We start from the raw sequence: 14,955 nt of genomic DNA, 5'->3' as shown, positions 1-14,955 counted from the left end.
AATAGTTTTAAAGAAAACATAAGCTAAAATTTTCCTAGAAATAGCAGAGACTTAAAACACCTTCCGTTGGCTGGCAGGTTTATGACATCACAATTTAGCTTCCCTTGTTTTAGGCAGTGATTTCCTTTTCCTAAAAAAAGATGTCATGTACCCCGGAATCCCTGTTTGTTAATCCTAGCCACGTGAGGACAGGCTGCTGTATCTTAAGAAGTGTGCATGCACACGAAAGCTCATACCAATGACAAACTTAGTTGGTCTCTAAGGTGCTACTGGAAGGATTTTTTTTTGTTTGTTTCGACTACGGCAGACCAACATGACTACCTACCTGTTGCAAAGGATGAGTATAACGAAGTGGGCATTTGTTTAGTTCAGCTATGAATTAGAATATGTTTGTCAAATAGTGGTAAAACAGAATAATATCGTATGATTTATGCTTAGTATTCTCCTACCTTGAATCCAGTTGTGTATTTACAGCTTGATGTAAAGCTCCATAGGGTTGTATCCCCATGTTGGGTCGTGTCAGAGTTGAACTTAGTTGGATACAACCCAGTATCTTTATCATGTTTCTAAATTTCTTCAGTTTTCTGTGGATGAACTAGGATAGGCATTGGGAGGTTAGGGCAGGGATAGTTGATTGTCTGCCATCCTTCAACATTATTCCTTTTTAATCCTATGGCTTCTGGGTTGCACAGGCAATAGTTATCAGTTGAGTTTGGGGAAAAGAAGAGACAGATTATAGAGAAGGAGTCACCCCTGGAAGGAATTCCAGGTGAGAAACTGAAGGAGGAGAGGAGCAGAGGAAAGGACTATATATATATTATTCATTCACATATTAAATTTTCTTTGTTCCTGTAACATGATGACATGCATTAGCATTTTGTTACAATACAGTTTACAGTTCATCCATACTGAAAGGACAGTGATCACCGTTTTACACACTAAATTATGTACAGACCAAATGTCTATAAAAGCTCTGTTGAGCAATCTAACTTTCTTCGCAACCTTGTGAGAATTTGCACATTACTCCTCCAATTTTATGGTTGCACAGGCCACCACGATTGTGAGATCATACTGGATTGATGTCTATTATAAAATGTAACTCAGTGCACCACAGAATGTTGAAAAGTATATGTGTATATGTATGAATAGGTCTGATAGCTGTGGCTAAAACAATAATTCGATACAAACCTCTAGGTCTGATTCTGACATTATGTCAGCACTGCTGTCATTATGTCAGCATTGTTTTTTAAATTCATCTTGGTTTTCAGCAGAGTAAATGGCACTAGAATTTGTACATCTGTCTGCACCTTGACCAAGGATGCCCTCCCCCCGCCATATAGTTTCCTATTATTTTTACATTTCAGATCTATTTCTTCAAATAGAGGTAGAAAATGAGTTTTAGAAAGACTGAAGTTGCCCTTGGGCTTTTGATTACCTCAAATTTGTATTTGAGAAGTGAATCCAATACAAGCATGAGTATATTCCGAGTGAGAAATATTATTTTGAAAATAGAATTACACAGTGATGATGACTGATCTACAAGCCTTTCAGTATCTGGCTAAGGCTGAAGTGTTATATGTAGAAACATATTTGCTTGAAAATTCACACCTGAAGGCAGATAACAGGAAGCTTGAAAGCCAAAGATTATAGTCTTGACCCTTGAAAGGGGAAATCAGTTCTAAAAATAGAGATTTCACGGTGGCATGCCTGTATAAAGAATGGAATCTTTACACGGGACAAATGTGACTTAAAAGCAGAGACATTTCATCTTTTGAAATATTTTAAATATTTCTATTATTTAAAGTAGAACTAAATTTTTGCCCATTCTCTTTGATCTAATTTTGTATAAAAATTAGAAGGTTTATAGAGACCCTTGTTTCTAGTTGTAGAAAAATGCTTGACAGTGATGTATACCACTGTTGTCATGCAATTCTTGAAATATAAGCAAGTATTGATTAACTTTCAGCAATTTTAAAAAATATTGCTGCAGGCGGTAAAATCAAGGAAAGTCATTATACTGAACATTAACTTACACATTAACTAGCTGACTTTCACACATTTTCTGTTTTAGGGGAGAGCACTCAGGCGTGTTTAACCATATTTCTAAAATGTTTTTAAAATTATATTAAAATAGTTTGATGAAGAATAAACACTTCTTTTTTTTCAATTAGAGATTTGCTAAAATACAGAAGATCCCACCCCTATTTATTATGTCAGTTAAATATATATGGATCCGTTAAACCACACAAAATATATGTTACCATACAGCCTTTTGCCACTATCCCTATCTTTTTGGCGATCACTCGTAGCCGAGTAAGATTGTCTTCCATGAAGACAGTCTTAGCAGTGTGTCCATAAGTGAACGTGGAGGCCAATTTTGGATCCACACGTCCTTCCACAGTGGGGACAAAAGTTTCTGGGCAGGAGTTGATCACGGTGAGGATTTGCCAAATGTGCCTTCCTCTTAGCTCGCTTCTCCTGAGTTTTGTCCTGAGTTCGTGCTACTTCAGAGTCCAAGTCACCTTTGGTAAAGACTGTTCTCCAGTTGGAGTACTTGCAGGCCAGTGTTTCCCAATTTTCTGTGCTTATACTACTATCCCTATAGGATTGTAATAAGTGGTTGTCTAAATTATGTGCATTACAGGCTATATCTACTGAATGATCTGATTTGCGCAACATGGTGCGCCAAACTATGTCTTACCGAGACTCTTTTCTCCTCCACCGTCCTTTTTACTGTTGCGCTGTGGCTTAGCATGCTCAAACTGGGACCTGTGGATAAATTCCCTACCAACTACCCATGAGAGGCAGCTGGATTTTGTTCTTGTGATAACTACCGTATAAATATCTTTTGCAAACTGAATCTGTAAAAGTAAACGCAAAAGAATTGTAATATTAAGAATATAAATAATACCATCATAAGCAATTTGAAACCCAGGGCTTTTTTTATATATATCTGCAACTTGACGGAACTCAGTTCTGGCACCTCTCAGGTGGGCGCCAGTCCCATTTTAAAAGAACAAAGGGAGGTGTTCGTGGTGAGTCCCAACACCTCTTTTTCTAGAAAAATAGCATTGTTGAAACCTATAATGGTTTTTATTCCATTAAACCTATTCTAGGTTTCAAATGATCAAAAGAATGAAATAAAGGTACAGAAAATACCAGTTCAAAACAAATTTCATCACTGCTTTTTCAGTGTTCTGGTGTATGGAGCCCCATCTATCTATGTATATCAAATGTATATCAAATGAACTTATATTAATTAATTGAGTCTACACAGAATAACTAAAGTCCCAACCCCTGCTTTCTATGTCACTCAGTTTTGTATGATTAATTTCTAATGAGCTGCTCGTTCAGAGTTAAAGCCCAGCTTTGCTCATAGTCATGGATACTTTGTCTGGCTGGTGTTAAGGCCACTTAAAATACATAGGTCATTTGTAATAAAAAAATCTATAGATGTGAGTACTTAATCAATATGTATCATGCATTCTGATTATTATTAAACAATTAATTTATTAGAAGCTTACAGTCATTTGCCATAAAGAAGATAAACAGCACAATCCTAACTATGCCAATTTAGAAGTTAAGTTCTATTGAATTCAGTGGTGTTTACTTCCAGGAAATTAGGGTTAGGATTACAGCCTAAGGCTGCAATTCTTTGCACTCTTTGCTGGTGGTTGGCCCATTGAATGCGATGGGACTTATTTCTAAGGAATTAGGCCAGGGGTCCCCAAACTTACCCGGCTTTGGGCTGGTTTCTCTGGCGCAAATCTGCATGTGCAGATGTCATTTTCGGTGCACTTCCGGGTCGGCGAGGCACATAAAATAGCTTGTGCGCAACCTTATGGGCAACCGCACCGCGGCACGCCGGTAAGAGTGGGCAGCAGCGGGGGTCGTCAGGGGCCACACAATTGGCTCGCGCGGGCCGCATCCGGCCCCCGGGCCTTAGTTTGGGGACCCTTGAATTAGGCAAAGGATTGTGCAGCAAATGCACAGCTGTTGGAAAGCTAGAGAAGGATTTATTTTACCGTTTATTTCAAAATCAGAATAAAGTGAAGTTACCGTTGCAGCAACTTGGCTATTGTTTCAGTCATCAATAGTTACCTGCTGTTTATTACATAACTTACTCAATAAACTTCCAATAATTCAGCATTATAACGTAATGCAGCAAAACTACTCTTAATTTCTTAAACCCAGTTCCAGCTCAGCTCAGTTGGAATAGCCAAGTGCTCCTCTCATCACAGTGTTGCCTTTATTGCCCCCACTTGCTACAAATAATATTGCTGAGTGATATCCAGAGTGAATTAGTTTGCTAACAGATTGGTTCCACACCTTTGTTGCTGGAAAACTGTGACTAACATATTATCAGATAGCAGCAGAAGCTGCTGCTGACTGCACATTTTTACAAATACTGTTTTATGCTGTTTTGAAGTTCCTTTCCATAACAAATATGTACTAAATAAATACTCCCAAACAGTTACGTTACACTTGCCCACCTTTTCTCAAATGGATTTCGTTTAAAATACTGTACACATCTCGTAAAATTAGTCAGAAATGTAATACTCATTCTACAAAATGATGTGTTTTACAGAGAGAGAGAGAGAGAGAGAGAGACAGACAGACAGACAGACAGACAGACAGACTGAATGAACATTTTAGAATAATAATTTGCCAATAGCAACAAGAGTGTAAAGGAGAATAATTCTTCCACAAGCCCCACCTATGTAAATTATGTGAACCATTATGGATGCGTGTTTTTAGCTTGGAGAATTACACAAAAGCAATTGAATAAGGGTTTACCATGCGCAGATCCTAACCAGAAGACAATTTGCATTGCAGGAACTGTATAGTCTCCTGGTAAGCAAAATAATAAAGCTTCAGAGTAAAAATGCACAGTAGTGGAGAAGATATGAACAGGTGCAAGGACAATGAATAAGGACAGAGGGGAGGCAGAGCATGAAAGGCTTCAGAAAAAGGTAGAACATTAGTCGTTTGTCAAAGTCAGTTTGCACATGGCAAGAGCATTCTTAGGCATTTGAAAGGTGCTCTAGACTTACAGCTGTACTGTGTGGTTTGCCACAGTATCTCTAAAAGCAGCACTATTTCCGTAGGCTTCTGAAATTTGTTTCTAAATATATACACTGGAAACATCTCATGTTGAAAAATTCAATTTGCATTGTTGCGACAAATGTAATGAACAGTATGAATGCAATTGACTACCACTTTTGCAGAAGCCATGTACAATATAGGAATTGATGTTGGGTATATATTTAGGGAGTTTCAGCAGCACTTCAACCTTTTCTGCGCAAATAGGCTCCTGTGTGATTTGGAACTACAGATGACCAGGTTTCTAAATTGTGTGGGTTCAGCTTGAGTTCAACAGGCAGAAGTTCAGCTCCCAATGTGTGGGCGGCTGCAGGGACAGTAACAAGGACATGCAGGATGGAGTGGAACAACAAATTCTCCCCATTCTCTGCCTCCCATTATGGTAATTGTGTGTATGATGCTATTGATTGAATTGATCCCAATTTTGCACGCAGTCATAAAGTAGATCTATGTACCACCTGTCATATTAGTTTTATATATATACTTCACTTTAGATCAGCTATAAAACCTATCCATCTGCTCTTCAACTGCAGCCTAAATAGACATGTTCAGATGGTAGCAGAGGAGCCAAACAATTATTATTCTGTTCTCTTATTTCGACAAAAATAAGTAACTAAACAAAAAAGTGGAGTTCTAGACCTACTATAATTTTTAATGAGGTAATGAGCTTCCTGACTACAGCAGACTGTGCTCTGCCTGACTTCTACAATGATGAATTGACGATGTCAAAATATGCGGCATAGTACAGGGAGATACTTTTCCTGTGAAAGTTTCTCATTCTTTATTTATTAGAGCCATGGTAGTGTCATAACTTATAATACAAGTGTCATTTTGCGTGATTTATTTTAATGAATGTCGGTTCTTGACATGTTTAGAGATTCTTGACCCATATTTAATGCTCAAAACTCTTAAGTGTTCTGAAACGTAATAAATCAGCCCTGATATCTTTATGAAAATCAACAAACCACATATCTTTGTAAGTTGCCTTCCTCTTAGAAAGTTGTGCTTATATCACAGCTTTCCATCAGGCAGATATTGTCTCGGCTGATTTTATATATCTTTCAAAGGTCACCCTTTTCTTTATTAAATATATATATATGTATTTAATTGTTAGCAAAATTCCACACTGCAATCCTGGGAAGGTTGGCTGAAGTCCAACTGAACTCGGAGGAACTTGTTTCTGCATGAAGATTCTAATTATTCAAAAAGTATCTATGTACTGTTTTGGCTTTGGCTTTTGGTAACACACATGCTCCAGTCCTGTTGCAACGCTGGCAAAGCAATCATACCTGACCACCAGGTCCAGTCGTGTCCGACTCTGGGGTTGCGGCGCTCATCTCACTCTATAGGCCGAGGGAGCCAGCATTTGTCCGCAGACAGCTTCCGGGTCATGTGGCCAGCATGACAAAGCTGCTTCTGGCGAAACCAGAGCAGCGCACGGAAAAGCCGTTTACCTTCCCGCCGGAGCGGTCCCTATTTATCTACTTGCACTTTTTTTGATGTGCTTTCGAACTGCTAGGTGGGCAGGAGCTGGGATCGAGCAACGGGAGCTCACCCCATGGCAGGGATTCGAACCGCTGACCTTCTGATCAGCAAGTCCTAGACTCTGTGGTTTAACCCACAGCGCCAAGATCATCTAAAAACCGGTATGGCACTCATACCGTGGAATCAGTGAGTTGGAAGGGACCCTGAGGATCATCTAGCCCAACCCCGTGCAATGCAGGAATATGCAGCTGTCCTATACAAGGATCAAACCTGCAACCTTAGTGTTATAAGCACCATGCTCTAACCAACTTAGCTACCTCTGAGGTTCTCCTCCTGCATCTGTGAAGCTTTCCTGCTGATGGTGGGAGGGAAATTGGGAAGGTGATTTTGCAGGAGCCTTAAGGTATCTCAGTCACACAGCACCTTCAAAGGGCCACAAACCCTTCTCCCATTGAAGTCAATGGGAAGGAGTTTGTTTAAAAGGGAAGGAAAAAGAGAGAGAAAGCTACTTCACCTTCCTCCCCTGCTATAGCTATCTGACAGAGCTTTGGACGTAATAATAATAATAATAATAATAATAATAATAATAATAATAATATATATTAATATTTTTTATTCAGATTTTTCAGATATACAACAAGAAAAAAAGCACAAAAACAGAAAAACAGCAAAAAACACAACAATAATAACACCACAAAAAGAAAAGTAAAAACACAAAATCAAATTGTTTGTTCCTTAATCCCTTCACATTGTCTATAGGGACCCCCTCGGGTTTCCCTCCCTTTGGTCCTTTAATAATAATATAATAATAATATATTTATACCCCGCCCATCTGGCTGGGTTTCCCCAGCCACTCTGGGCGGCTTCCAACAGAAAAATGAAATAAAATAATCTATTAAACATTAAAAGCCTCCCTAAACAGGGCTGCCTTCAGATGTCTTCTAAAAATCTGGTAGCTGTTTTTCTCTTTGACATCTGATGGGAGGGCATTCCACAGGGCGGGCGCCACCACTGAGAAGGCTCTCTGCCTGGTTCCCTGCAACTTGGCTTCTCGCAACGAGGGAACCTCCAGAAGGCCCTTGGCGCTGGATCTCAGTGTCCGGACAGAACGATGGGGGTGGAGACTCTCCTTCAGGTATACTGAACGGAGGCCATTTAGGGCTTTAAAGGTCAGCACCAACACTTTGAACTGTGCTCGGAAACGTACTGGGCGCCAATGTAGATATTTCAAGACCGGTGTTATATGGTCTCGGCGGCCGCTCCCAGTCACTAGTCTAGCTGCCACATTCTGGATTAGTTGTAGTTTCCGGGTCACCTTCAAAGGTAGCCCCACGTAGAGCGCATTGCAGTAGTCCAAGCGTGAGATAACTAGAGCATGCACCACTCTGGCGAGACAGTCTGCAGGCAGGTAGGGTCTCAGCCTGCGTACCAGATGGAGCTGATAGACAGCTGCCCTAGACACAGAATTGACCTGCGCCTCCATGGACAGCTGTGAGTCCAAAATGACTCCCAGGCTGCGCACCTGGTCCTTCAGGGGCACAGTTGCCCCATTCAGGACCAGGGAGTCCTCCACACCTGCCCGCCTCCTGTCCCCCACAAACAGTACTTCTGTCTTGTCAGGATTCAACCTCAATCTCTACCTCAAAACGTAGGTTTTGCTCTGCCGTAGAATCTCACAGGTTTGCTCTCTGACGAATCCAAGTAACCGTAGAAATTATTTTCAACCATCTTCATAGTAAAAAAACACAAAACCTTGCACTCCAATACTTAATACATCACTGTGCACTTTGGAGGTGATTATGAATGATTGGGAAGATAGAACTATGGGAGCTTAGGAAGGGTATTCCTTCTCCTTACATTTATGATTTTCTCTTTATCATAGTTAGAAAATTATTTGTCTTTTAAAGTCATAACTTTGTAAGTCACTCGCACCGTTCTTACATTACCCTAAACTGATTTGAAACATTTCTATTGAAATTAGCACTAAACAGGTCAGCAGATATGTGCTTAAAAATGACAGCCTTTTAAGGTTGTGTGATTACACCTGTCATGCATTTAGTTCAGACAATAAACCTCCATGAGTTGCAAGATGAAAGACTCAAAATTAAGAAGGTCTCTCTGCCAGTGTATGAAAATGTATCATAGCTGCCAAGTTTTCCCTTTTCTCGCAAGGAAGTCTATTCAGCATAAGGGAAAATCCCTTAAAAAGGGGATAACTTGGCAGCTATGAAATGTATTATCCCCCATGTGCAACCCCCCTGGGCTATAAATGTGTAAATATTGCCATTTGGGGGATAAAAATGAAATGGTTGAGACAAGAATCCAGAATTATCCTACTTGTGAAGATGCTATGGTTAATTATTAAAATTCTTATCACTACCAGTACTTTATTTCTATTTATGTTTTCTCCACTTTCTTATCTATGTTGTCTTCTTCCCATATAGCGTTAGGCTTCCATTGTCATATTTGCTTATCTTACCTTCTTATCCATACCTGTCCATTTTGTTCTTTTTGCATTGATACAACTGCTGCACTTTACGGAAATATACAAGAGTTCTGCATTTTGAAACACTAGTGTGATGCATTTAGGGCACAGTAATTCCCATTTTGCTGCTGTTGCTAAGTGATACCACTGAGTTGTCATTAAAAAAATAGTTGGTGCTGAGAGGTCCAGTTTATTATGACAAGCCCAACCTCTTTGTTGGATAACTTGGGCAATTTGAAAAACAACAACAAACAACCCTAAATGGGTGCTAGTTTCCAGGCCATCAAATCTAAAAGCCTTTGAAGAAGCATTACAGATAAAGAAGATGGCTTGCTTTTGTTTCCTTTTAGTGTGGGGGCTCTTACTGATCATCACTCTCCTACTTAGGAATGCAATAAAACACAATGTCTAAAAACACCACCTTAGCAATATCTTCACATCCTTTATGTAATAGTAGCAATTTCTAATGTTTAAAGACATATATTTGAACAGAAGTAGCCTCAGGACCGGGGATGCGGGTGGCTCTGTGGTCTAAACCACAGAGTCTAGGGGCTTGCCAATCGGAAGGTTGGCGGTTCGAATCCCAGTGACGGGGTGAGCTCCCATTGCTCGCTCCCTGCTCCTGCCAACCTAGCAGTTCGAAAGCACGTCAAAGTGCAAGTAGATAAATAGGTACTGCTCTGGCGAGAAGGGAAACGGTGTTTCCGTGCACTGCTCTGGTTTCGCCAGAAGCAGCTTTGTCATGCTGGCCACATGACCTGGAAGTTGTACGCCAGCTCCCTCGGCCAATAACGCGTGATGAGCGCAGCAACCCCAGAGTTGGTCACAACCGGACCTAATGGTCAGGGGTCCCTTTACCTTTAGCCTCAGGACAACATGACATGTTTACCGGTAGTTGTATAGGTGTTCATAAGACCTTTTTGCCTAGAAATGTGAAGCATGGGCACAACAAACACAGTGGCAGACATGTAGATCTTACAGGCACCCTCATTAGGTGGCAGTGATTGGATTCAGTTTCTGAATGCCCTCAGCAAAGTTGGTTGGAATGGTCTCTAGGATTCCGGAGGTGGGGGATGAGACTGTACTTTCTGTTGGAAAACTGCAACCAAGAATGATATAGAATGTGTGGAATATGAAATAGCACAGTGGCTGTCCCCATAGTTTGTTTATTTTAAGTACTAGATGCATATAGCTTTTACTGAATTCAAATGCTCAAAATGCATTTGTGTAGTCCATGCAAAACAGGGAAGAGCTCTGTCCTATTCATAGCTGTCAAGTCCTCCCCCTTTTAAAGGGAAATTCCCTTATGCTGAATAGGCTTCCTCGCGAGAAAAGGGAAAACTTGACAGCTATGGTCCTACTGCAAAAATTAACGCAGCAAATCATTTGTATTGTGCAGGAAATTAGAATCATTAGGCAATTACAGTACAGTAGTCCCTTCAGACCTTTTCAAATTCCTGAAAATACTCTGGAGCTGGGGTCGGCAACCTGCGGCTCCGGAGCCGCATGTGGCTCCTTTACAGCTTTGCCGTGGCTCTCTGCCCCTGCCTGGCTCACGCAGCCTCTTTAACCCTATCGGGGCTTCCTACTCGTCGGCTCCGAAATGGTGGACTTGCCGAGGCTGGAAGAGTTGGGTGACGGAGGCACGGATAGCCCAGCCCTGATAGGGTTAAAGAGACACACTTGCTGGGAAAGAGAGAGGCGGGCACAGCTGCGAGAAAGGGCAGCTTTTGAGGAGCCGCTGAAATGGTGTTGTTGCTGCTGCTGCTGCCGCCTCCTCGGGAGGCGGAGGTGGGGCGAGCGGGAGAGGTGTGTAAGGGGTGGGGGCTCGTCTCTTTCCTAGGGGGGAAAGAGGGGTAGGAGGGTGGTCGAGTGCTCTTGGTTCGCTTTATTTATGAGTTCTGTGTAGCAGAGGGGAGCTGGCACTGGAATTTTGTGAATCGGTTAAAATCTCAATTTTATATTAATTGTTAAAGTAAAGCCTCCTTGCTGGCTGCTTTTCGTTGATCAGTCCATTGTAACATCAGCGGGTTTGGAATGCACACCTATTGTCTTATCTGATCTCTCCCAATTGAGAGTGTCAATTGAAAGTGTAAACACATAGCACCTTTGAAGTCAGGAGCTGAAAAAGGGGTTTCCTCAGTCTTAGAGTCCCATCTGTTACTCATTCATAAAATGTATAAGGTCCTTTTTCCTGCCCCCTTTTGATGACAGGACGGAGGAAATAACAATTAAATGTTGGGGTGTTTTGACCTTTTGTTTGAATGATAAAAAAGTGCTTTTGTTTGAATGATAAAAAAGCTCCGGAGCCGCAGGTTGCCGACCCCAGTCCAATCCAAACCTGATAGTGACTTTTCTCTTTTATTTTCTCTTTCCACCCCTTTCCCCATGCTTCTCTCTCTTTCCCCACACTCCTCCTCCCCCCAAATTCCTTTTAGGATTTTCAGTTTTCGCTTCACTCCCCCCCTCACGGTGTTTCCCGCTCAAACTGGTCCTCCTTTTCTTCTATCCCCCCCCATCCTCATTGCATCCTTCTTCTCTCTGCCCCCCTTTGCCACACACACACACACACACACACACACACACACACACACAGAGAGAGAGAGAGAGAGAGAGAGAGAGAGAGAGAGAGAGAGAGAGAGAGAGAGAGAGAGAGAGAGAGAGAGACTGTTTGTTCCCCTGCCCCCTTTCCTTGCATGTCAGAACTGGAGCTTAAATAAGTTCTTCTTTCTGCTCTGCTACAATATAAACCTACCCTTCACATTCTTGAGCACTGTTCTTTCATTCACCCCCCTTTTTTGCTTGCTTCTGTTCTATAGCTGCAATATCAGCTCTCTCCCCCTTCAATACATACTTCAATACAGTAAATCTCTTGCTGATTGGTGCTGATTCAAAGTCTTGGAGGGCACCAGGTTGACAAAGGCTGCTTTACACAGCCAGCGTTCTACACTTCCCCACCTCTACTTGCTCCCCTGTGGTTTGTGTGTGTGCCCCGCCCTCTTCGCCCGCTCTGCCTTTCCCCCCTCCTTCCCTTTGGAAAAGGGAATACTCTTCCATGCCTTTTTTCCTGCTCTGTAACTGGATTAGTTTTGAGCATGGAACAGCTGTATTAAAAATCCAGAGAATGCAATAAAGCATCACTTAATATTTGGTTAAAGGATTATTTCATACAATCATAGAATTGTAGAATGGGAAGGGTCCCGAGGGTCATCTAGCCCAACCCCTGCAATGCAGGAATCCTGCCCACAGCTGTGAGCCATCCCTGGGTAGGCTCGAACCACCAGCCTTGTGGTTAACAGCCAGACGCACTGACCCATCAAACTGTAAAGAGCAACTGGTTCTTATTATTAAACAATTCCTGCACCCGACATACAGAGGAAATGAATCATAAGCTATCTCTGTGCTGTGAAAAAACAACAACACCTCTACAGTATTGATTGTTAATTTCTGCCAGGCCAGACTGTTGCTCAAAGGAGCAGGAGTGGTGAAAGAAGTTTGCAACCTTAATTTCATATGAAAACAGCTGTCTGGCAAACTGCTTTCTGAAGCACTTTCCCCCTCTTTTGAAAAGGCATGGGGCTTGGGCCAAGCAGGGAGGGGGGGGGACTTCAGGCAGGGAGATGGGTGAGGGGCTGGGTGAGGTGCAAAGAGAGGTGGGTTTCGGTTAGGACCGTTAGGTGTAAAGGGGGCAGGGTTTGGTGAGCTGTGGGGGAAATAGGGTTGGCAAAGGGGATGGCGAGTGGAGCAAGCAGGGGTGGCAGCCTGTATAGGATGAGGGGCTTACATCTAGGCATGCTAGGAAGCCGCTACCCCTTTGGACAGTTTTAGAAATGGAGTCAGGGAACTAGGCTGGGAGTGGAGAACAGTGTGTTCTTTAGAGGCTGCTGGATCAGGCCAATGGCCCATCTAGGCCAGCATCCTGTTCTCACAGTGGCCAGCCAGACTCCTGTGGGAAACCCACAAGCAAGACCTGAGCACAAGAACTGTTAAGTGAAAGTCCTTTTTTTCTTCAGATTGACAGCTGACTGCACGATCCTGTATATATAGCATTAAGTTAAGAAACAATATATGCAGTGTTATATTTGTTTTAAATGTCGCAATGGTTTTGCGGCTCCCAGTTTTTTTTTTCCTTCAGAAGCGGGTCCAAGTGGCTCTTTTTGTCTTAAAGGTTGCAGACCCCTGTCTGGAGTATTTACAGTTATTAGAATTGTAGCATGATAGGATGAGCCTGCCCTTGGGGTGGAAACAGTGAGCTAGAAGATGACCAGTCAGGCTTTCTAATTGGTTCCAGGTGGGTGATGATGAACTGGGCCCAAAGCATAAGATGGGAGTGAGCAGGCCTTCCCGTGAACAGCACTTCCCGTGGGAAGATGCTGAAATGAAATTGCATCCCTAGGCATCCAGCTGACCAAAAGTCAAATCAACACTGTTAGGCAAAGCAGCTGTTCAAGATCTACCCCTCTTGAAGAGTCTGCATGGGGAAAACCCTGGTCAAGGTTGTCTAACAGGATACCTGAGTGAGAAGGAAGTGCAGAGGAAATATGAAAAAGGTTATGAACTTATTGCTGTACCCTGGGGACAGCAGGACTCTACAAAAAGCCCATTAAAACATAGGACATAAACTGCATTTTAAATTAACATGGGGAGTTGAGACAACTTGGGTGAGTTCATAATTCCTTGAGCTGGATAAACACAGATTATGTTCTATAGATGAGGTTGGTTTTTTTTTAAATAATGTGGAATGCCAAAGCATTTTTGTCCCATTGGTAAAATATATTTGTGATATACATCATCTTCATTAGCAAATGTATAGCAAGACTGTTTTTTGACAGCTATGATTGTTCTGAGAGCTAGAGCTCATGACAAATCTTGACTTCCAGTTGGCCAAAGGTTTTTTAAATCCCCCCTCTCTCTATTATTTATTACATTTATGCCCCACCTTTCCCTAAGGAGCTCAAGGTGGCGGACATTGTTCTTTATGTCCCCGGGTTAATCCCCACAACAGCCCCATGAGGGAGTCTGCTCACCGATAAATATCGGCATAACCCCTATTTACCGTGCTCCGTTCTACTTAACATCGCTTACGGCCGCATCTCATCGATATGCCTTCATTAAAGCTAGGTTCAATGTTTTTCCAACAAATGTGCTGAGACATAGATTTACTAAGGGCCAAGTCTCTTCAATGTGTGCTTGCGAAATGAAATCAACTGAATCTTTACACCATGTTATATTTATCTGCCCTATGTACAGTTCGGCTCGTGCTAGTATATTAAACTCCATAATCCAGCCTATGGCTGACAATCCAGTTGACCTTCAGCTAGCTTGGGTTCTTCAAGATGTGGACCCTTATTTCTCTCTACAGGTTGCTAAATTCCTAACAGCCGTCCTCTCGTACAAGAGACGGAATGGAATGTTAGCTGATTATTGATAGTTATAAGAATTTTTTTTAATGACATCAGATATTGATTTTAGTTTAGCGCCTAAATTTTTTAATCTTAATCTTAAACCTTCAAGATATGTTTTTTTGAATTGTTAATATTTGTCCTTGTGAGCTGTGAATTGTGTTATATTATCTGTGGTTTGTACGAGTCTGCGGTTTTTATTTGATTTTTATTTGATTTGTTTTGTTGTGTTGTGTTTTATGATGGGCGTACAGCCAAATAAACATCTTTTCTTTGCTTTGCCCCACCTATCCCTAAGGAGCTCAAGGTGGCGGACATGGTTCTTCATGTCCCCGGTTTATCCCCACAACAGCCCCATGAGGTAGGTTAGGCTGAGAGATAGTGACTGGTGCAAAGTCTCCCAGTGACCTTCATGGCTGAGTAGAGACTAGAACCCTGGTCTCCCGGATCTCAGTCCAAGACTCTTAGATAATGCTGGCT

At 42.0% G+C, this 14,955-nt stretch overlaps 1 protein-coding gene across 6 annotated transcripts in view; it reads left to right on the top strand.

Annotated features, from left to right (window-relative positions):
* KDM4C (lysine demethylase 4C) overlaps nt 1–14,955 on the top strand; it is a 209,774-nt gene that overhangs the window by 152,178 nt on the left and 42,641 nt on the right. The window lies entirely within an intron of this gene.

This window comes from Zootoca vivipara, chromosome 15 (assembly GCF_965207765.1).
Source record: "Zootoca vivipara chromosome 15, rZooViv2.hap1.1, whole genome shotgun sequence".
NCBI classification, from domain to species: domain Eukaryota; kingdom Metazoa; phylum Chordata; class Lepidosauria; order Squamata; family Lacertidae; genus Zootoca; species Zootoca vivipara.
This window is presented reverse-complemented; position numbering and strand designations above follow the sequence as displayed.